The sequence below is a fragment of the Heliangelus exortis genome, chromosome 3, assembly GCF_036169615.1.
Source record: "Heliangelus exortis chromosome 3, bHelExo1.hap1, whole genome shotgun sequence".
Classification (NCBI taxonomy): Eukaryota; Metazoa; Chordata; class Aves; order Apodiformes; family Trochilidae; genus Heliangelus; species Heliangelus exortis.
The window spans coordinates 49,628,399-49,653,212 of record NC_092424.1 but is presented as its reverse complement, the minus strand read 5'-3'; the positions used below and the strand labels follow the sequence as shown (position 1 = coordinate 49,653,212).

Sequence of the window (24,814 nt, the reverse complement as noted above, 5' to 3'; positions counted from 1 at the left end):
CAAGAAAGTATTTTCTTGTCACTTGTTCAGCCACCATATTTTCTGGGAACAGATCCCACCTGGAAAGGACACATCTTAACAGAGGTGAAGAGCAAATCTATCCTGAAGGAAGGCTACACATTTCTCATATTTCAGCAACTTCCCTATCAGCTAATCCAGAGCAGCCCAGCAGAAATCCTAACAAACTGCAAACTTTTATTAAAAACAGACAGCCAGATAGTACTTGTATTTTTAAATGACATAAGTCCTTCTCCCTTCTACTGACAAAGCAGAAGACATTTTTGAGAGCAATCTCTCTTGCTGTCGTGCCATTATTTTCTTTTTCCCTAGAAGAAGACTTCCCCTTCTGTAGTCTTCAATATCTTATATTTTCTGTTGGAGATCTCAGTTCAGATCAACCAAAATCAACTCTCCTCCCATGAATTCCAAGAGTTCAACGTGATCTACACTTCATGTTCTGCTAAACAGGTCTTCCCACAGGACCCATTTCTGATTTTTTTTTCCCTCCTGATAGCTAAATATATGAAGTCCTTGTAATAATTACTTAACAAATTGTTCTAGATATTCTCTTGTTTAAAAGTATGCTGAAAGGTACGTCCTTCACTAATGTGCATACAGTGCTCCTTCAGAGTGGGTCCTTACATATTCGAGTAAAAAAATAGAAATGAAGGAAAAGGATGGATTTTCCTCTTTTGTTAGAGCTTTATGAGACCCACTGGTGTGTTCTTTGTATTTTCTCTGTTTTGAACCTCTTTAAATATTATTGGATGCTTTAGTATTCTATGTATAAATGTTTTGCCCCTGGTTTAAAAGGGAATTAAGTTCTTATGTATCACCCGGGTAGAGAAGTAAGACTCCCATAAGAACAGTTTGCCCACTTTGTAGCAGAAATCAGATAGGCAACCAATATGCATGAACCAAAGTTGCAGTCAACCATTTCAGTTGTGAAAATCTTTGAATAGAGATAGACAGGTAGAAGGTTTTTTTAAAATTCCAACCAAACTTTGTAGGTGGTAAAAAATTCCACTTTTGGCCTGAGAGCCACATTATGCAAAAGAAAAAGCACACATAAGGATTCCAGATTCCTAAGCTGTAAATATGTCTCCCATCTGTAAAATTAACAAGGGTTTGGGGAATGACACTGGAATGATTAAGTAAAATATTTTCTTTCTGGAATTCGCTATACTTATTCTTACAGACTTACTTTAAGAATTGTGGAAAACAGAACATGCTGGGAAAGAGATCTAGAACTGCAAGGAAAAACTAAAGAGTGCTGCTTCAACTGAAACCCAAAACTTCAGCTAACTAGGATATGTTATAATTAACAGTAGAGGAACACTACTTTATTTCTTAGCTAAATCTTGAAGTCTTGTTATTTAATGAATGCCTAAGTAAAAAAATACCTGTATTTTCTAAGGTTGACTGAGAAATACAATGATGTTTATTGTCTGGAAGGCAGATCTCTTGGTTTCTGGTCCTGAAGGCTATGATACTGAGGGATACTATGATACTCAGGAGTCTGAGAGGAAACTGCTTGTGGATGCTGAATTAGTATCTGTTAAAACTGATAGCAACTGAGTTATCACCTTTCTTTGAACTATCTAGGTTTTCTGATATTCTCATGAATCCTATGTGATCTGGTAGAAAAAAAATGACCTTTTTTGTTCAGATGTATGCACTTGTAATAATTAAATGCCTGTTTTCTGAGGTCTTTGAAATTAGCTTTAATGAGAATTTGGAAAGTAACCAGCATTATATCTGGTCACTGTCAAAGTAATTGGAGTTGCTTGAGAATAAATACTCAGAGAGCAATGGGAATTTTTTCCCTAATATCCGAGATAAAAATAGGAATATTTTTTTAAAATAGCCAAACCTGGGCTGAGAATAAAGAGACTTCCTGGAAAAGGATGAAAATCTTGAAGTGTCTTCAGCTAAAAAATTCTGTCACTACACACAGATGTTATGAGCAAAAAGTTGCTTATGCATTTCCTTTCAGAATCCTGACAGATGTTGCAGATTCTAAAAAGCCATAAAGGGTTCACAAAGGCATTGCCTGGAATCAGTCTATAATATATCAAAATTCAAGAAGGGCTGGAGATGCAGAGAAACTAACACAAAGGAAAGCTTCCTTTTACGATGATGAAAATCATGAAACTCGGGAGATAAATATTTTCAATTCCAAACCATTAAGATGCAGATTTGTGAAGAAAAATTTCTTTCAGTCAAGTGGAAATGGTCAATACTGTGCAAAACTCTCCTTCTGCTACAAAGAAACTTAAATACCACCCCCCATAATTTTTATGGAAAAAAAAAGAAAAGGTAAAATACTTCTGCAAAAATGAATTACAGCTCTATCTTTCACTGCCTCTTTTGTAGAGGTTAAAGAGTTGTGGGAATGTATCTCTCTGACGTGGTTTAATAAATTTTATTTTCAATGCTTGAAAACATTAGAGATCTCTTCAAAGGGAAAACATATACTTGAAGTAATTACATGTCACCAAATCTAGTCCCACTATACCAGACAAGATGTTGTGTCACAGGATTCTGTTTATGACCTTACCAAGTATGATTTTATATCTGGTTAGATTTCCTATTCCCATGGGAAAGCTAGTGCAGTGGTTATCTCAGTACCTGCAGAAATTTTCTAGGCATGATGTACACACAGTTGGCTGACATATATTTGTTCTTGAACAAACATGGCCTTCCCTTGATAACCTGTAATTCTATGAGTTCTTCATATACTTTTAATTCTTCTTGAAGACAGAAATGTCTATGACATCACAGAAGGACTCCCATCAACAATTTAAATAGTTGACACTACTCAGTAAAAGGGTTTGAAATACCTTATCATATCTCTCTTGATAATGTGTGTTTTGCAAACTCATCACTATTTCATAAACATCTTACAACTGCCTGACACACTTAAATCTTTTTTATTCAATTGATGAAAACTCAGAAAAAAGCACAGCTTTGTCCTTTCTACTATTAAGTTCCACCTCTTTTTATTCATTCCAGCTCTTAACATTACCCAGCCAGTTCATCCTACTTGTTATTCAACTCCTCCTCTTCATTGAGATTGACCCCATCTCTGCTTTATCAGCAAATTTCATTCGCGAGTCAAGGTCATTAAGATGAATATTAAATAAAACTGTTCACTTGATGAACTCCTCTAATATCCTTTTTCCTTGGAATATTTCTGCTTTCAAGATAACCCATCATCCTGGGTAGATAAGGAGCATACACGTAATAGACAAAGGGTCAGGAATGAACTTGATTGCTTGGAGCCTCTTCCTGGAACAGCAATAAACTGCAACCTGTACGAATGATGAAGGTACAAAATATTAATGTTACTGTGGTATTGGTGGTACCAGACGTACATCTCATTCTCTAACCCCATACATGGTCTGGCCCTTTGCTAAGAACCACATTTTATTATGCACAACTCACCCCAGCCTGGCCACAACACAGCAGGCACAGCTCATGCACGGCAGCAAAGTTAGGAAAAAGACTCCTGCCAGCAAAGAGCCATGTGTGGGGGCAGGGGCTGCAGGAAAGACCTGGGGAAAAGCTGAAGAGGGTCACTGATGAGGAAAAGAGAGTCCTCACAAGTTGCAGCACAAGAGCTGATAATATAAGGCAACATCTCCCACAGAAATGTCCTCATAACCACAATAAAACCAAGACCAGCTTGAAAACCAGCTGGAGTTTTAATGAGGAAAAAAAGAGACACCCAGACTCATAAAATACCAATGAAATAGCTCCAGTGCATCACATGTTTTTCAGTATCACGATTCTTACTTTTTAATGTCAATATAGCAAAAGGTTCAGAAATTATTATGCATTCTAGTACAATAACATTCTGCAATCCTTATGGCTTTACTGAAGTGGTTTTATAGCTATGTAACAAAATAGTGCCCTCTTGTCCTTTACTGCTGACAGGTTCTCAACCATTTAGCCAGTCCACTGGAGCTGGCAGGCCAATGAGGCGAGAAATTAGACGTGCTCAGCAATGTTCCTTAGATAAAAGCCAGTGTTAGGTTTAGTAAGATCTCAGGCTGAAATAATCTGGCACAAATAAAGGTAAACTGAGACGAAAAGGAGAAGGAGAAGGAGAAGGAGAAGGAGAAGGAGAAGGAGAAGGAGAAGGAGAAGGAGAAGGAGAAGGAGAAGGAGAAGGAGAAGGAGAAGGAAAAGGAAAAGGAAAAGGAAAAGGAAAAGGAAAAGGAAAAGGAAAAGGAAAAGGAAAAGGAAAAGGAAAAGGAAAAGGAAAAGGAAAAGGAAAAGGAAAAGGAAAAGGAAAAGGAAAAGGAAGGAAAAGGAAGGAAAAAAAGAGAAAAAAAGGGAAAAAAGATAAAAAAAGAGAAAAAAGAGAAAAAAGAGAAAAAAAAAGAGAAAAAAGAGAAAAAAGAGAAAAAAGAAAAAAGAGAAAAAAGAGAAAAAAGAGAAAAAAGAGAAAAAAGAGAAAAAAGAGAAAAAAGAGAAAAAAGAGAAAAAAGAGAAAAAAGAGAAAAGAAAAAAAAGAGAAAAAAGAGAACAAAAGCGAAAAAAAGAGGAAAAAAGAGGAAAAAAGAGGAAAAAAGAGGAAAAAAGAGGAAAAAAGAGGAAAAAAGAGGAAAAAAGAGGAAAAAAGAGGAAAAAAGAGGAAAAAAGAGGAAAAAAGAGGAAAAAAGAGGAAAAAAGAGGAAAAAAAGGGAAAAGGGAAAAGACACGAGAAAAGACTTATTGAACCTCTTTAAGCATATAATAAAATAAAATAAAAAAAAAATAAAAGCAGGTGTGGAGACAAGCTGGTCCCTAAGCAGAAAGGAGGCCAAACAGCAGACGTGCAGGCTCACAGACCATGGTTGGGGCTTTCTAGACTGTAGGCGAATCATGAAGTAGAAAATGAAGAAGAAAAAGAAGAAAGCAAAGGTTTGGAGAACTGAAATGGATGGATAGCATCTGAATGACCTTGATTCAAGCACACGGCTTCATAGTATAAAGAAGTATAAACTGATTTTTGAAACATGCCGCTGTATTTTATATGAATTTATTGCCAAAAATTGTGTTTTATTTCCAGCTAGGTCACAGCCATTCACAGAGAGCAGAAGCATAGCAGCCATACAGATATGTCCCAAACAACCAGGTTGGAAGCTCACTTATAGGAAGCTAAATCACAGAATGACCTGCTGGTAAACTTCCCCTCTATAGGTATGACACAGTTTTTTGGGTTAGTCTGAGGAATTTACAATTTCGAGTAAGTGTTAAGTTTTATATAATAATTAAAAACTGAGTTTTAAAAGCCCTAATGAGCACATCTGAGAAAAATATCTATAAAATCCAGCTAAACACAATTTAATATATTTGAAGATAGAGCCTAACGGTATAATTGAAAAAGAGCTTGCAGTCAATAGCCAAATGAATCAAGAATTAATCTGTGATTTTCACAGAACCTTTAAGAACTAGGCAAGCCTCTGATAATCCCTTTCTAGGAAAAATGGATAAGACCTATGGCTTCAAAGAAAAGTCAGTTGTCAGTCTCCAAGAGTAGCTGTTACATGCAAAGACAAGATATCAGAATTCAAGGTCAAGGTTTTAACTAGGCAGAATCTGTTTCACTAGTTATTTTCCTTGGATCAATATGAGAACACAGTAACAAGTGTAGAAATCATCAACGTGTGATCTGATAGAAATTTCTGATGAAATCATGAAGAACTATATGAGCACGGATATGGTACTTGATTATAAAATCCTCAGGCAAAAATCCTTCAGATCTAAGGATAACTAGTGATTAAGGATTACACCAAAAGCCTGCAAGAACAGTTATAAATATATTCAACATCTCTCAATAATTTTGTTTTAAAAACTGTTATACTGATGCCTCTTTCTTTGGACCTTCATCAGTTACATATTAGTACTACGAAATAGATAAAACTGAGAAACTTCTATTTCATTTCCACTGTAGTCTTGCACAGGCTTCTTAGAACTCTGGTTGTAAAATATTATGCATACAAAAAAGAATATTCACCCACCAGAAAAACAGCAGACACCAGTCACAAGAAAAGGACAATATTAGATGGTTTTTAGAAGTGGATATGGATATTGTCTGTTTTAAAGGGGTCACTTGCATCCTGACACAGCTGCAAGAACCTTTTGTTTTCACCTGTCTCATCCTGCATGTGCAGTACAATGGTGAGGAGATACCCCTGTAACTGTTCAAGTAAGCAAAGGTAAGTCAGGCATAACAGGGAAATCATGTTTGGATCCCATAAAACAGAGGCAGAAGAAGAAAGGTTGGAAACTTTGCTTCCATAACAGAGGTAATCAGCTTCTAATGGGAGGAAACTAAAGTGCTCTGGTGTAAGGATAATTACCAGTGCTGCAATACAGCATTTAAGATATAATATACTTTCTGTGCACTGTTCTCATTTAAGTTCTTCCTGCAACTGAATTAAAGAAATCAAAGTATAATTTTATTAATCAACGTTTTAATTTCATATGCTAGACCTGTTTTAAAGCAAACTGCTCTTCCATACTAGGCATCATCCTTTACATTCTACGTATTTCCTTTCCTATTTTTATCATCTGTGTAATTGAAGTTACAGGCACACTATCTACTGGCCTTCTTATGAGAAAAATCTAAGGTGTATATTAGTACATTCTAAGATTGAGTAAGTAAAAGTGACATGAAATTCCCTTTTGCTTTTTCAGCTAATTACCTAATAGATGCATTTGCTTCATTAAGCTATAGGTTTTGGTTGTGGGTTTTTTTTCAAGTAGCACAGTGCTAGCTGCCATGCAGTTAAAAAAGTATCACTTTCAACAAAATGGTTTAAGAAACCATTTTAAAGTGAAGTTTATTAGAACCGTTCAGCAAATAAGGATTCAATTATGATTTATAATAATAAAGTCATACAAACTGACATTTAAAAGGTTGTACAAATACTATTCAGAACACAAACTACATAATCCACCTTGAATATCTCAATACTAGCTGCACACAGCTTTTCCTGTTACAAGATGTATGGACACTTAAAGTGCACCTTGACAGAGTTAAGAAATTAGGCAATTCAAGTTAATACACACAAAAATTACTATGTACTTTTTTGCAAAGAAGAAATAATTAGTCCCAGATAAATGTAATTATAATTATTAAGGCAAATAAAAGAAACTGAACCTTGTGTGAAAAACCTATTCTCTTATAACAGGTAGAAAGTCTTTTCAACATGAATTTAAGTTAACCATATCAAGGTATGGCATATTTTCAATAGAATAAGTTGCTTCCTTATTTGAGCTGTCATAAGGAATATTATTCCTTTTCCACAACACTGTTCTTTTTGTTGAACTTTATTAATAATCGTATTGAAGGAAATCACTAAGTATCATTAAATTGTGCAGTAGCACTGCACAGATTGTTGGATCTGCTAGCTAAAAATGGATTTAAACTTAGCAAGGAACAAAGCAGCTATGCTCCTTTATGTCGGTTTGGAAAGGGATGTTGTCTGTTCTACATGTAATTCACTATCCACTCTGCTTCTATCAGTAAAGTTATGGAGAAAACAATATTCACACCTAAATCATGGAATCTTAAGTCAGCCTTGAATTACTGATAGTAAGGTCTATCTGTATTGAAGAGGACACGCTTTCAGACACCATTGCTTTTTTCCAGTTTTCATAAAGATCAACATAATAACATAAAATGGGATCAGGTGTCACTGGTATATTAAAATAGTGAGAGAGATAAGATAGGTGCTAAAGCATGTCAGAAGGCAAAGGAATATTATTTTGGAGACATGACAAAGAGAAAGACTTTCTATTTGAAAGATGCATTAACTGTTAAGCAAAACCTGCAAGGGGACAAAAAATCTGTTTAAAATTTTACTCTTTTCAAACATCCTCTTTTCATCTACATGCACGTGTGTTTGAAGTGTCAAAGTGAAAGGCAAAGCCTTTCTTTAGTGTGCTGACCAGAGCCCATTCAGGAAGGTAGGTGTTCAAGCCATGACATTCTTCAAGCCACTGCATAGAAGAACCCATTACCTGGCTAGAGATCTGGGTGCAGATTTCTTCAAGGGATCTATCTTATTACTAGAAATCAGACTTTTATTGTGAAGTGTTCTTAGACTGATTAAAGTTTCCTTAGTAGGTTGTGTACTGTGACAACAAAGCTGAAATCCATGTAGAAAGACTTTGAGTGATTTATTCATAGCTGATTTATGGATTTCTTTTTGAGGCTTCCCAGGAATTCCATTAAATCCATCATCTGTTTTACCAGACTTGACCATGTCACTGACTGTTGCCCCTCCTTCTTCTCCTTTGATTTCATAGAGAGAATGAGCAGAGAATATTTGGAAAGGAGCATTTAGCTGAAATTTCCAAACATCTGTACACTTCCAAATTCAGACTCAAAATAAAAACTCCAAGGGCATTTTCCTTTTAAGAAATATACATGTTAATAGGATGCTGTGGTGCATGGCTTTTGAAAAAGCTAGCATAGTGTTAAATAGGTGGCATTGAAAGTACAAACTTCGGCAGATACATCATTATCCTGACCGTTCACTCTCTGTTGTGAGAGGAAATGGATGTAATTGTCTGCCTTTCTAGGGTGCTTCTCAGTTATATTTTATAGACTGAGAACACTTTGTCTGGAACAGAAGGAAGAATGATATCATTAGGAGTTCAGTGAGCTACTGTGCAGGAGGTTTCTGCTATTTCTGAATAAATTATCAAAAGTTAAGGAGTATTTCTGCCTGGCATTGCAGCCTCCTTTCCTGTTTCTTCTAAAACCCACAATATCTACACAACGATACAAGATAGAACTAGATTTCTCCATGATATTGTGTAACTACAGAAGTAAAAGGGTTCCTAAAAGATGTCAGAACATAACAAAAAAATCTTTTTTTTTTTTAAGACTGGATACCTTATAAAAGTTTGTACTTCAGTTGAGTGGCTAGCTAAATCTGTATTATGCTTTTTTTTCAGAAAAGCCTAAAAATGACACACAGAAAATACACAATAACAACAAAATCATCTGAAATTCCTCTGTGCTTTCTGGCTGTTTTTAGGATAACAGGGTCCAGAATACGAAAATAAAAAAATTCTGAAAAGAAATGCTCTGTCTTTGAGACCCAGGAGCTAAACCTCCAGTCTGTATCAGCATCTATTTTGTACATGGCCTTTTCTGCATGGTTTTGGCTTCCCTAAACCCATCATTGTGCACTTCAGCAGTGTCTCTATATCCCTAGAGAGTCACCTACTCCTGCTTTCACCTTTTGTTTGCTACCTATTTTATGCTTGGGTTCTGGTTTTATGTTTTGGGTTCTTGGACCTTCTGGTTCATCCATGCAGGCCTTCTGCTAACCTGACTCTCTGCTTATCAGGCTGGTCTGTTAGAGATCTTGGAAGAGGAGATCACCCAGTTATCCTGGACCCCTCTTCTGTCTAGGGACATATGCCATGGGATCCATCCAAGCAGGACCATCAACAAGTTAAAGCCTTTTCTCCTGAAGCTTAGTGCTATGATCCTGCTCTTTGCTTTGTTACCTCTTTGCAGGGTCCTGAACTTCTCTAGGACTACTACAGCCAAGACTGACTCTGGCCTTCAAATCCCCAACCAGTTCTTTCTTGTTTTTAAGGATGTGGCCCAGAAAGAGTGTTTGCCTTTGTTGGCTCATTGATAACTTGTGACATAAACAAAACATTTTTCCTTCAATTCAATCTTTTCCTTCAGAGTGTTGTCTCTGTTCAGAAAGCTTGCAAGGCAAAACTAGAGGAATCACAAAGAACCAGAATCAGGGGATGAGATCAATTATACAGACCCAGTCTGTGGTATGATTTCCTACCTGAGCATTCACACAGCTCTTACAGACAGCACACATTAAAATGCAGGCAGCTATTTTCTTGGAGAAACAAAGGCAACAGACAAGTTAATCTCCAGCTGTCCAGAAGGCTTAAGGAAATTTTTTTCTGCCATTTTCTGTGGTAGGTAGTCCAATGCTATGCCTAGATCCAATGGTCTGCCTATGTCTGCTTATCTGACATCATTTTGCATGGTGAAGGTGTTTGTCTCCTTGTTCCACATGACAGGAACATCCTTTGTTTGCCCTATCATACATATTTAGAAAGTTGGCTGTGAAACCCACTGCCACTCAGTCAAAATCTGCAGTGGACCAGAGAACAAAAACCAGTTAAGAATTCAGTGAGGTTTGCAGTCTGCAGGTTTAACTACACAGTGGCACCTGCCATACTGTGTCACTGTGCTCAGCAAACCACTTATAATGGTTTAGTCAGGCTGCCATTTCATTTCTCCTTTTGATTCTGCACCTACAATACTTTCACTTACAGTCCAAATTATGCAATACATTAAACCATATTGAAAGTGGGAAGCAAATGGGCACCAAAAATTAGTTTCAGTAACCCTTGCTGTGTGGAAATTGAATGATAACACCCTCTGCAGGGGGGCAGAGATTTACAAGTAATCATATCTATTTGTACTAACCATTCAGATTCTGGACAATATGTAAACACCAGGCTCCCTGTAGTGTATCTAATAATTTTCCTAATCTCACTTTCAACTAATAATTTTTTCCTCCCCAAAAGAACTTTATAAGCTGTAAAATTTGGTTCAAATCAGATTTGAAGCTTTGTATATAAAAAAGACGAGATTTGAGGTTTAGCCGTACACACAACATAACTAAGTACTGTAAATGATCTCTTAATTAAAAAGAGAGAAAACCTGTACTACAGCATGAAAGCCTTTTAAAATTAAGTAATCTATTATTTAACATTGCTGTATGTAACTTATTTTGACAAACATGAATTTAATAATAGAAAAGTAGAGAAGAATCAAGGGCTTTGAAGGATTTTTGCTACAATGCCTCCTACCCATGGCATGATCGTAAGTTGTAGGAGCTAAGATCAGATAGAGGTTTTTAGTTCAAGAGCTGTGTGTGGACAAGAAGTTTATATATTTTACATCTGTGGTATGGAGACAAGAGACAATTATCATTTACCAGTCACCTATCCCCTTGTCTGTAACTTTAATCCTCTCAGGCTGATACATAATGACAGAAAATCCAACAGATTTTTCCTCTTTTTTTTCCCGGGCATCTGAACTATTAATAAATTCCATGGCTTCTTGTTCACTTTAGATAAAATACAGTTTTAGAAATTTTGCCTTAGGAAGAATCTGATCTCACAGTGTTATTAAAAAAAACCCCATACATAAGCACACACACACACCCCCTCTTGGACCAAGATGCAGCCACTGCATTTTATCTACAAACAACCCTATCAAGGCCAGCTTGCTCACTTGCAGCTTCTCCTGGTTTCTAGCTTCTCTGCTTCTAGGGGAGGTTTTTTATTCTATGCTTTCAGATAGGCAAGAGAACTTAGATCTTTCAGGTTATCTTATCCTCACCTTTCACTGACCAAATTAACATTAAGCTTTTTCTTGAAACATTACAGCTTTTATCCCTGCCAGCAAAAGCCCCCTTCTGCTTACTCACTGCTAAACACAACCACTTCCACGTAAGTTTGAGGAACTGAAACCAAAGTAAACCTGCATGCTGCTGCACTCTCTATCACTTTTACTATGCAAATGATTGTTTAGAGAAGAATAAAAGGCTGTAAATATTTTGAGAAGTGGGCCCCCAGTGCCTCTTCAGCATGCCAAATGGCACCGTGTGCTTCGTAATTATGTAATGTAGAGAATACCAGCTGGCTGGAATTATTCTCAAGGGTTTTGAATGATATCAAAATGCTCAGCTCCCCCAGCGACAGCCATAATCAAGCAAGTAATACCCTAAAGTCAGACCAAATTGACATTGAGTTGTTGGCTCTTAGCACACTTTAAACCAGATGTTAACGCTGTACAGTGTGATTTTAAATTTTGAGGGGCTTTTTTTTTTTCTTAGATAATGCATTATTTCTCTCCCAGAGCAGTGCTCTGGTATATAAACTTCCTCTCAGAAGCTGCATTTTATATTTTCTGAAAAAACAGAGAGCCAGATGTTTACTTTCCACTGCTATGGCAAAGAATGGAAGGGGCACTTGTTTTGTGTTCACCAAGTAGAGCAGGGAGACAGCCAACACACATTGTTATGGATGTGGCATGACAGTCACTGAAAACAAAATCTTGGGAGAAAACTTTTCAGTTCTTACAGTGGCACTAACTGAGGAGACGTAGCTTCTTTTTGTAAACAGGTAAAACCGGGGAAGCATTTGCATTTATAAAAATTTTGCAGCTGGTTCTCTAGTTCTGTACAAACCAATACCTGCCTAGAATTTCTCCAGAGCTTATGGTTCTTTAGCTCTTTACAAAAATGCAGTATAAAACTCATTACAGAACTAGAGTCTATAACGTTATATCCATTTTGTGTGATATAATATAGAAGCTGAGAAAGCTCTAAAGCTGTTGTTCAACTGCTCTCCTACTGAAGCATCAGATTTAAACAACTCTCCCCATAGGTTACAGATTTCTTCATATTAATAATTTTTTTTCAGTCATACTTAGAAAACTTTCAAGTCTTTAAGACAGGGGAAAGTTTCTTCCTTTTGCATAACTTCCCAGGTCAAAGACCCTGTAAGCCAAGCAATGAATCATGAACCATTTATTGCATTTTCTATACCTATGACTATCAGTGAAGCTGAACTTCAGTGGCTGCTCTTTCTCTTTAGAGTAGCAAGTGAAAAAGCAAACCAACCACATCTCACCTCATGAAGGTATGTAATGCAGGAGTAGGACTGGCCTACAAGAAAACTCCACTTTGCAATACAGACTGGAGCCCCAGCAATCAGGGTGCAGTTCACTGCCCTGGTGCTCAATAACCAATTCTTGTGAACAACCAACAAATACTTTACACAATGCCTACACAAATCCTATTACAATTTAGAATTTTCTCACAGTATTAGCCAAAAATCTGCTAAGTCTCAAGGACCCAAGGATGAAAGTATGGCTGCCATGTGTCAAATACGATCATGAGGTCAGTCCATGTTTCTCTTGCCACTCTGATCCCTTGACAGTCATTCTGCTGGTTTAAGCTGCTTTGCATGCTGCTGTCTGATCTGAGATGTGGGAAACAGTGTTAGGAGATTACAGGTGCTGTTAAACAAAGCTACTGCATAAGGCACAGAGTTCAGCAACTGCTTGGCTGAAAAAAAATGAGAAGAATGCAAAAATGTTCTGATTGCCTGCTGTATATTATAATATCCCAGCGTCAACCATAATGACATTTCCTCCATGAGACACTACTGTAGCACAGATTTTATACAGAAATTTAGTAATTCTTCATAAAAAATCATCACAATACTCTTTTATACTCCTGAATAAGCACTAAAAAATGTTTTAAGTATAATCTGTAGCCTCCTTCCAGATAGCTATGTCAAAGCAGCAAACAGACAAGCCCTTGGGCAATAGGAATAAGCGTAAGCAATTATGTTATCAATAATTCAGACAGATAACTAGTTTAAAGAAGACAACGTATCTGCTTTAATAATTAATATATAGGACACTAAAAAACTACAGTGTCACTTAAAATAAATTTTTATGGCCTACTGGGCAAATATTTTTTTGAGGAACACAGAAGTAAAGGAGTATTTGAGAGATTTCTACTTGGGTTATAGACTGTATCAGCATTTCAGGTTAGATTGCACTTTTAAAGCTACTTCCCACAACAATCTTCTGTTCCAAGAAAATGTATTGTATATTAACAGTTAATATTTTGGGCTTTATAGAGTCTTCTTGAAATTTTTTTTTTCTTATCAGTTGCATTATTTTCAGTATATCAAAACCTGATTTTTAGTCCCTATTTTCCCACTGGGAGTCCATAAGGAATACATATCAAAATGGAAGTTTGTTAGGAATGGGTGGTGAAATAAGCCTCTTACTTGAAGGTCACTGCCATTTAAGAAAGCAAGAACAAAAAAAATAGAATCAGCTCATGCATTCATAAAAAATTATTTTTGAGGAGCTTAACAAAAAGGTATGCAATTACATTTTTCTACCTTGGATATTAACTCTACTTTCATTACCTGTTTTTGTTAGTTTCATATTCAAGACAGAGGAGAGAACAGAGATTTTAGCCTTGAAGAGCACCCAGAATTTTTTTTACAGGAGTGCCTAAAGACAGACATCAAAATCTGTACCTGGGTAGTTGAGAGGTTTGGCTTTTTGTGCTGAACAACAAGCAGCTTTGAAGACATTCACCATCTTTTAAAATAACTGATGGTACGTTTCTACTCAATGTCTAGTAAAGAATGGAAGAATCTCTAATTTAGTAGGATAACTCTTGTATCATTTAAGATTAAAGTCGTTACTATGGATCTGTGCCTTTCCAAGACCTAGATATTTTGGCAGGTTCAATACGCATAATTTCAAGAATTAACCTGGAGCTGACGGTGGGATCAGAGGTACAATATTATTGCTTACTTTTGTCCCTCTGAAAGTTAGCTATCCCCCAGGTTTCTTTCCAGAATTGTCTCCCTCAACTGTGCTTCACAGATTGCTTATGATTCAAGGACATAACTGAGCAGGAGATTTGTCACAGTATGTTGGAGGGGTGCTCCATTTATGTTTGAAAATCTGCAGACTCCACAGTAATTTGTCTCCAGACTTGCCCCAGCACAGTAAACTACAGGCCAAACAACTCCTCAGAAAATATCAACATCTGATTTCCAGAGGGAGAAAAAGTCAACACAATTTTTGATTCATGACATACTTTGCCTACAGATATAAGCACATTTAGAAAAGGATTTGGACACGGAAGCAATTTAACTACACTTAAGTTCAAGCTCATAAAAACTAGTTTCACAAGATACAACTAGAATCACAAGATTTCTATGTTATATGATTGGCAATATGTGATTTCTTTGGCTAAACTGATAAATATGGTTGCTTCGCTAAGTTTAATTTTAAACCTATTTTTAATATTTAAATAAATTCTTGACTTTGTGATTGTTTATGGGAGCTGTTTCTCTCATGAATTTTAGGAGCTCATTTAAAATTATTTATAAATTTCTATGCAAATAAAATATTAACTATATGTCATTGCACTGGTAAACTGCATTAGAAATAAGAAAAAAAAAATTATTCAAGCAAAACTATACAGGGGCTGAACTGGAATGAATCATGGGATTTGACTGCTTGAGATTTCTCATTTTATATCTCCCCTCCCAAAGTCTGTAGCCAATGCCAAATCCACACCTGAGATTTTGATTTGGATAAAAATAAGGATAACATTATTTAGCTATTATAACGACTGGGAGGGAAGGATATTACTAGAAACATACGGATGAGATCTAAGATCAACAAGAATCAAATCACACATGGCAGGTATACAGCCAGTATGAAAAAGACTTTAAAACCTAGCAAGAAGAGAAGACTTTGGCAATAATAAAAGCTTTGATAGACAAATGGTATGGAAAATATGGGTAGTTCAAGGAAGAAAATGCAGGGAATGGGTATAAGATGGGATTTTTCCACTTCAGAAGGCTGGCTATCTACTCAAGAGAGATGCCCAAGATACTAATGAAGAATTTGAGTGGATCTCAAAAGACCAGAAGCTAAACCAAAGATCCAATAACTGGAGAGAAGTAAATGAGTGTTGGCAACCAGATATGCAAAGATTGCCTGCACCAGTGACAAACGGCAGAACAAGCATTAACCAATCCAGGCATCCTAAATAAACAAATAATTAATCAAGGCAACATATAAAGAAATCATATTTAACAGCAGCTAAAAACACGTTTTCTCAGGAAAAACAGCCATGAATTTCAACAGCTTGCAGAAGTCTTTACTACTCCCACCTGCTATATTCTATTCTTTTCATATGCTGTACACCTGCAGTCTAAAGGATATATTAACAGCACTTAAGTATGTACAGCTCTCTTCAAATACTCATCTCAATTTGATTACTGGATTATATATTTACTGCCTGTCTAAGGCACAACTTGAATTACAGAAGGACTCAAAACAGTCTTAGAAGATGATGGTGATGATAAGCAGTATTACAAACAAGCACTTATCATTATTTTAAGCCCTTCCGGAGAATAGAAATGCACTGATACTGAAGTAAAAAGATGAGTAACTTATTTTCATTGAAATTACAGGAAATGACTTGGCAAAGTAAAAGGAAAAAAAGACACTATATTTTTCTCCCCCTACTTGGTGTGTGCACTTGTAAAGTTGTCACATCTTGTCATGATCAGAAGGAAATAAAACTCACAAACTTTTCTGAAGAAATTTTTTCAGTCTACTTAATCAAATATACCAAAAACATGTTTGGAAGTACTCATTTTGAGAGAGTCAGTGAGTTGAGTGAGACCCCCAGCCTTACTCAAGTCTATGCATCAGAAAGTGAGACAGTGTTACTCCTAATAAGTCAGGCAGCCTCTATGACTCTCTATAAAGGAGTTCCTATTGAACTTTGCCCACAGGTATCCATCAGCCTCAATCACCTTTGCTTGAGTATTTCTCACATCTTGACCTCCTCCATTTCACTTTATCCTCTTTCTCAGCTATCATGTCCAGAAGTTCAGAAATTCAGTCTTGTCTCTTTTCACTACATCAGAGCATCCTGTTTGTTCAGGTGTTCCCATCATCTATGTTTTAGGTGTTTTAGGGTTTTTTACTCACCCAGGAATATCTGTGGGATTCTTCCTTTGTATCTTCACAAGACTGAAAACAATACCAGTGAAGCAACACATCACAGATCTGTCCGTATAACTATACAACTGCCTGTAAAAGGTGATGGCAGCAACACAGTTCAGAAGCTCTCTCGGCCGGCCAAAGAAGGTTGTTGTTTGTTATCATCTGACAGCACCAATATAAGCCATGTTTTGTGACTGTCAGAGAGAGAACTATCCTTGAAATAACATTTAGGACCATTTTAGCTGCTTGGCTTTAATATAAAGGACCTTGGGCCAGAGCAAAGTTTTGTTCCGTGGCAAGGAGTTCCATGACTGGTGCAAAGCCTGCCCCTTCTTACTGTTGCAAACCTGCCTTTTACCAGCTTCAGTTCAGACTGCTCTTTCTTACAGGGGAAGAAGTAATCAGCCTGTACAGCACTTGATTTTGCTACTTTCTACATTTACCTAAGTGGAAGGTACAGATAAGATGTAGCCAGCATCTTCTATGGGATTTTGAGGTGGGCCAATCAGACCACATATACTATTCCAGAAGAGGATGCAAAACAGATTTATAAACTGATATAGTAATCTTAGTTTCATTTCTTCTCTTTTTTAGTACCTTTTCTAATAATTGCAAACATCTAATCTGCCTTTTCCACCACTAATCAGGTCTGCATTATTTTCTTTTAGATCTGTCAGAATTTCCAGATTCTCCTCCAGAGTATTAATAGGGAACTCAATGCTTTAATTTCCTGTGCGAAGTTCAGACTTTTCTCTGTGTGCATCACTGTATGTCCATCTACATTGCATTTAATTTGCCATTTCAATGCTCAGTCACTGATTCCTGTAAGTTGACCTTGGAGTTTGTTACTGATGGATCTTGTCTTTACTATGCAGAGTTAATTTTAATATCATCAATAGACTTGGTCAAACGTATATTCATACCAGTTATTTCTATTCCTTGGTTTCTGTATTTGATCCACTATCTGTTGATGCAAGAAATTCTGTCAGCAGCAATTCCAGAGTCACTTAACTTCATTAAAACCTTTAGGAGAAAGGTTTTTTGAAGGCTATATGGAAATTCTGAGAATCTCTCTACCTACATACTTGCAGACAACATTGAAGAATTCCAGTGGCTTTGTGAATCAAGGACTCCATTTTAAAAGCCACTATAATTATTCATCATATTTATCCATGTATCCATTAATCCTATTTTTACCAGTTTTTATTCCTTTCCCAGGAGGTTATGTTTGTCTGTTAAAGACTGACACATGTATAGATTACAAGTCTGTATTAATTCTGAAAGCCTTTTTAAAAAACTGCTTTCACTTGTGACAATTTCCAGCCCTCAAGTACCAGAGCAGTTTATACGATGAACAAAGGCTAAGGTTACACAAAAATGATGAATTCACATCTTTTTAAAACAAAACCAAAAACAATACAAACCAAGTAATTTTCAGATAATGATGTGTCTAAAGGATTTAGAGCTGTTGCTCTACTTTCTGTCAGTTGCACCTGACTGTATATTTACTTTATCAATTTAAAATTGAAAGTACTCTACTCTACCTCTCAATTATCCAAGGATAGAATTTTCTGATTTACTGATTTTGCCCAGAAACTTGTTTGTATGCAGCACCTGCTAGTACATCTCTTTCACTACTGGCAAAAGCAACCACAAGAACACAAACCTTAAGCAGCATCCTTCCCAAGAATTCCTGCTTAAATCTAATTGGATATGATGATTTTCTGTTGCTTCCAGACTTTGATGTAATAAAGTTCATATTTAATTATAAGTAAAAATAGCTAAATTTCCATGAGACAGCTGTTTAGTTTTGTAACCTTAGAGGCCTCAAACAAAAGACTGCAGTGGATTTAACAGAACTGAATATTTCTGATGTATACACCTGTCATCTATGGCAGTGCTTTTCAGTAAACCCATTGAAACAATTCTGTTCTCCTCTCTCAACAGCAATCACTGCTACTCTGGGTTACTTCTAAGAAATACAAATTTAAATTATGGACTGAAAAGATGAATCAGCCATAACGCAAAGCCGTGTGCAAATTTTTACACTGGGTTAGGTTACCCTTAGTGCAAACTGCATTTGTTCTACTACATAATATATGAGAAAAATATAATTGTAGATAATATACCCACATAAATGACCAAATATATGGAAAATAGTCTGTACATACACAACAGCATTTCATTCCAGTTATAAAAGTTGTCTCTAATAAAGACAGAATACATGGCATGTAACTAAAACACCAACACATTTTCTTCCAACCTTGATTCAAGAAGGGTTCTCTATGGTTCACCAAGCAGAGAAAGATGGTTTTCTTTCTTTCACCAGACAAAAGCAAGTAGGAGCTTTTGTGTATTGCCTCATGACAACATTTCATCTTAATACAATCTGGTCACAGCAGCTCCTGCAGAAAATTGCTTGCAGTTTGCTGGCACCATGGGAGACCATCATTACTGACAAGATTGAGAAACCCATCAATGACAATTCAGGACTCAATCTAAGTGTGGCATCCAAGTGTTGTGCTTTTTTATTAGGGCTCTTTTCTTCCGTCTCTTTAATTCTTATTCATGTCCATTGGTCCTTGACTCACATTGTGATTCAATGCAATAAAGGCTTCAGTTCAACTGAATTCAATCTCAGAAATCATCAAAAAGTAAGATTTATGCAGTACTTTTTAGAAAACCTTCTGAAGGCCACCACTTCAAGTGAGAAGATGTAAAGATGTTCATCTACCTCCTTCACAAAGGAACCATGCAGGGCCTATTCTGTATCATGTTGTGATGACATAAGTCAGTTTCACTGTGGATGTCTGGCAGAAACAAGTTACCACCTGTACAATCATCTTTGTTTAACAGGCTTGTTTGTTTAAAACTCATCATATAGTAGTTTTTATAGAACAAAAAATAAATTCAACTTTCAGTCACTCACTTAAAAGCAGACTAAAGCCATTGCTGCTCTTAAAAATTCCTAAATAGGGTACAGAACTATTCTTTTGAAAAGATATGACCTGGTGAGCTTGCACATATCTCATAAAAACTAGTAGAAATAAAGAACCAAAGAAGATAGGTCTATTTTTTGTTTCCTTGTTATTGCAAACAGTAGATTTATAGCTGCAAGGAAGAGAGAGAGATGAAAATTCTAGAAACAGGACAAAAATACATCCTTTTTGTGAACATGACAGAAGACTCAAAGATTCATATTGTCTTTAGCTGAAGTTGATGCACCTGGCATTCCTCTGCTGCACCAGTTCTCTGGTCTTCACCTGCAGTACAAATGTCTTGTGTCATGTAAATCTGCTGTTCCATACAGGGGCAAAAATTTATAGCTAGCTTTTCCCAAAGCAGAGTTAATCACATCTGTAACGTGAATTTCATTTGCAAGAGAAAGAAAAAAAAAAAGAAAAAAAGAAGACTTCTTACTTCTTATTTTTTGTGTTCATATGCTAACCTTCCTTGACTGGAAGATCTCAAGGAACTACATGCCTGTATCTCACTGGTAAATGCTAGGGTTTTCTAGCTGTCGATTTTCATCAGTTATTGAAAAACAGTCTCTGGAAAAAGACACCCAAAACACCTTGTTTCCAAGGGTAGTTCAGATTCCCAACTTCTGAATATCCAATCTGGAGAATTAACTTCAGTGGGGGTCTTTTTGGGTTTTGGGTTTTTTTTGTTTGTTTGTGGTTTTTTGGGGTTCTCTTTTATGTTATATAGTTTGGCACAGAAAAGAAGTAGGGCTGAAGTGTGCTGAAGATAGCTCACAAAATTTTTGAAGGCACTTCAGAAAATAAAAATTATTTGGCTGGCTTTCTTTCATAGGCTAAGACTTCTCCTATCTCAAGTGAAAGCATCATAGAGTAGTTTTATTATGGACATCACACTAAAATGTCATATCATTACACAAGAAGAGTGAATTAGGTCAATTCTAAGAAAAAATTCCTCCCTCTCTTTCATCATTAAATTACAGAGATTCAAAAAGAAATACCAGATAGAACATGGTTGAAAGCTAGGATTGGCTAACACACTAGCAGCCCAGCAAGACACAGACAAACTTTCAGCTGTGAAAGTGACCCTGTGCAAATGGAAAAACACATCTGTGTGCTAGGGTCTGCTGACCTGCTCTGAACCATATTTTCAAATGCCTCTCAAACAAAGCAGGTACCAAGACCTGATTATGTTTCAGTTATATTATTAATAATAATATTATTATTTCATTCTTTAAATAAGTTAAATATATGTAGAAAACCACAACAGACAAAAGCATATCTGGCACTTAATAGGAAATAAGTAGACACACATAAAAAAGCCAGGATATTTTTTTTCCAAATTATTTTTTTAATATGATTTTTTTTTCTTTTTTCTGGCACCAAACCATTTTTTATCTTTAGACCATGAACTGGACTTTTGTCTCTTTATCTTCCTCACTGTTCTATTAATTAAATTTTTTGAGTGATACAGTGGAATAATTATTACTAATTATATACATAGAAATTTTTTTTCTTCTTCTTAGCAGTACAGTATTTACACTCCACAGACCATATTCATTTTTATAATATGAAGAATATTTATTCAGCACGGAAAAGCGTTGTCTTTTATACCTTATGCAATAGAAGTAGCACAATGAAATAAAGTATCACTCTGGTCCAGGGAACCAGATCTGATGGCTACAGACTACACAGTCTTAGAGTCAAATAATTTTAAGAGTTACTAGGAAGATCAGACATTTGAAAGGGGTATTTTTCCCATGGTTAAAGACTGCAGACTGATTAAGATCAGGGGCATGCCCCATTAGAGTTGAATCTGTAGATTCTACAGGTCTTCATTAGGTGAACACCTAACAATCAAATCAGAAAGGAAAAAAAAAAAAACATTTTTTCTTTAAAGAGCTTGAAATTATGTTATTAACTCTTCTATCCTGAGATAGAGGAACATGAGGTTTTGCAAAATTGAATGAGCTTACTCTAGTCCTAAACAGCCTTACATTAAGTTTCCAAACAGAAAGCATTGGACTCCACAGGTTAAATGTGATAATATTTTTTTTAAATATCCTAAAAATATCAATCAATAGCCTGATCAAAAATCTTTTAAACTCCTAAGTTACAAAATTAACTGTTCCTTTACCCAAGGTGCAATGGAACATATGACCCAGCTTTTTTTTTTTTTTTTTTTTAGTGGGGTGGGATGTGTCTTTGTGTGGCATTCTGTTGAGGGGCAAAAACTGAGAAGCTGGTCACAGAGAAGGATGAAGCTAGCTCTGTGTAACAGTGGCCTTAGTGAATTTACTACTTATGATGAAAAAACATATTTACACTTCATTTCGGTTAATTTAATTGTACTTCTAAAGTGATCACCTTGCATGTCACAAATCTGTATAAGAATACTACAAGTCCCTCTCACAATATAGTTCAAATTCTTTTCTCCATACCCACTCTATATCACTGGGATATAGATATCACTGGGATATCTCTATCACTGCACAAGTGCTCAACCACAGATATGCAGAATTTCAAATATGCTCAACATAATCAACCATTCTTGGACACAGGAGAACAGTGATATAACCTAAGCAGTTCATGCTGGACAAAAAACTTCTGTAGAAGGTTAACCAAATGCTGGAATAGATTAAGAACTTCTGGAGTCAAAGCTAAAATAAGATTGCTTGAGAACTTTTCTCATATATCAAGGATGTGAATAGAATTTTCTTCCAGGTATTTTAATTGCTCATTCTTTCCTGGTGGTAATAAAAGCTACTCATGTGCAGATTTTTTTTCCTCATTATGTTATCCCTTTCTAGTCAAAACAAAAGCTCTGGAAAAATATGTCTAAAAAAAATGTCTACTAAAAAGTACCCTGCCTAAATATGGAGGAATTTTTGGTAAATAGACATCTTAAGCTAATATACTCTTCAGGTGTTTCTGGAATCAATAGTTTATTCCCATCTGCTACCTGTGAAATCAGATTTACATCAGTGTCATGGCTCTATTGCTTGAAGTTAATTTTGGTTGACTTTTTATAACTTGGAAAATGATAATAAATAATTATGCATACAATTAGAGCAGTGAGAGACTGCCATGAAAAATATTCAACATATGCCTAGTTACTCAACTGGATAAAGGCAGTCTCTCTTTAACACAAATCAAATTAAAAACAGCTTACATAGAGTGTTTCCAGAGTGTGCTGAAACAATATGGAAAATACGCATATTTGTATCCATGGATTTAAATCTAGAAGAGCAAAGAATGCAAAAGAATGAAGGAGTATTTCTATTGAAATTTAGAACCCTACCTATTTTTTTCTCCTTTGCAGGTAGTATCTTAGTATCTGGGCACATTTCATGATTTTATCTTATCTTTAGGATATAAAACAGGTTTTCCATCTGGCTCTCAGATTCCATAAACAACTTCCCATATGAATAATGTGGCTGATATAATCAAAAATATTATGTGGCAGAAGAACTGGAGCTTTACATAATTCTGCTTATTCTTTGGAAAACCCAGGACGTCCTTGTGAAGAAGCATATTCCCCATTACGCAAAAGTGACTGAAAATACACCCCTAAATGCTGGTCTTTCTCTCAAGCACTGTGGTGCAGTGCGATTTTTAAACAGCATTTAGCACCAAGAAGAAAATGAAAATACAGAAAATTATCTGAGCAGAAAAGACAGAAACATCTGGGTATATGAAAGGCAACTTTAAAAGATATAAATCACATCCTGTATTTTAAGGAATGAGTGCTGGTGAAAAGCAAAAACATGCAGAAAATAGTCTGACAGAAGCAGATTCCTGTGTTCTTGATGTGTTTTGGATGGCAGTCATGAAGAGGGAGCTGTGCAATTGTGCAAGGGTGATGCACATAGCTGCAGAGTTATGTAAGACTGACACATTTGTTTTAAAACATGTATCTTTTAAGCCTGAGAACAGAAGATAAAATAAGCCTTAAGAAAGGTTTGATCTAAAGTGGTTGATCTCAAGATGAAAAGCTGTTTGCAGCTCTGAAAGGATTAGCTGAGATAAAAGACTAACTCTTGATCAGACTCCAAGACAGAGATCTCAAAAGGTTTCGAGAAAACTTATAATTAGTGCTTTACAAGGTGATTCTCATTTTCCCAGAAACAAACACCATGTTTACCAGGCTGAAGTGTCTGACCCCACAGATAAGATTAAAAATGCAAAGATATCCTGAGGAAGTGCTGGAAGCAAAAAGAAAGTGGAGCTGGTTGAATGTATATTTAATACTATTGAACAAAGTGCCAAAATTGGGATAATGTAATGAAGCAAAAAAATACAAGAGGGGACCTTTATTTTTAAGAAAGGATAGCAACATGCAGAATCATCTGGCATACAGAGGAGCGGTGACAACACTGTCATCATGGCATGACACCATACACCAATAGGCTACAGTCCATTACAGTCCCAAAATAGGCACGTGGACTGTTTAGTCTCATGGCCACTCTTCATTTTCGGAAGTGCACAGTCAAGAAACACCTCCATTTCAATTTTCTAGCTCCAAAACAGGTCTCTTTGCATAGGGAGAAACACTTTGGTTTGTGGAGAGGTGTAAATCTGCCATCTGAGCTCTGGCGTACTAAAAGCCACCTAAACTTCCTGGAGAAATAAGGTCAGTAAATATGTTTAGAACAAATCACTCACACATTACTAATGCAGCCTGAACAGATTGAAATGGGAAGCACACATGAGACAGATGAGGCCATGCCTACCTCTGGGGCATCCAGCAGTTAGCAAAATTGCTGATAGAGACAGGACACACATGTTCCCAGCCTGAGAGTATTTGAACGTCATCACTCAGCATTGCCCTGCTCATCTAATGAGAGGCAGGAATGAGAGGGAGTTGCCTCCTCTCAGAGCTGGGAAGCTGAGAATGGAAGAGAAAAAGGGATGAAGAGAGAACGAGCATGAGAAAGGCTGATATGGTACTTCTGTTCTCATCCAAGGGTCACTGCACCCACCTTAAAAACGGTGTTCAGAAATGGGAGCGGCATCTTGAACTCCCAGAGGAGTTTGCTCTTTACCAGGCTATGTGTTGTATGCTTGACATTTAGATTTAAATTCAATAGCCTATTACAGTACACTATATTTTGCAATTTGCATCTGCAGTTTCCTAGGGAAACCATCACCATTACTTACAGAAGCCTAAGCAGCTGGTTCAAGTGCTCCTAGACTGGTCTGCCAA

General features: G+C 36.3%; 1 protein-coding gene and 1 long non-coding RNA gene across 4 annotated transcripts in view; one reads left to right on the top strand and one right to left on the bottom strand.

Annotated features, from left to right (window-relative positions):
* Positions 1–24,814, bottom strand: part of LOC139794662 (SAM and SH3 domain-containing protein 1-like) — a 532,690-nt gene that overhangs the window by 348,841 nt on the left and 159,035 nt on the right. The window lies entirely within an intron of this gene.
* LOC139795523 (uncharacterized) lies at positions 2,189–23,199 on the top strand. 2 transcript variants are annotated; one of them, XR_011725545.1, is made up of 3 exons: positions 2,189–2,319; positions 3,016–3,122; positions 22,980–23,199. It is a non-coding gene; the product is annotated as an uncharacterized lncRNA (long non-coding RNA). The 2 variants fall into 2 exon arrangements; XR_011725544.1 differs by lacking the exon at positions 22,980–23,199 and having other exon boundaries at positions 3,016–3,164.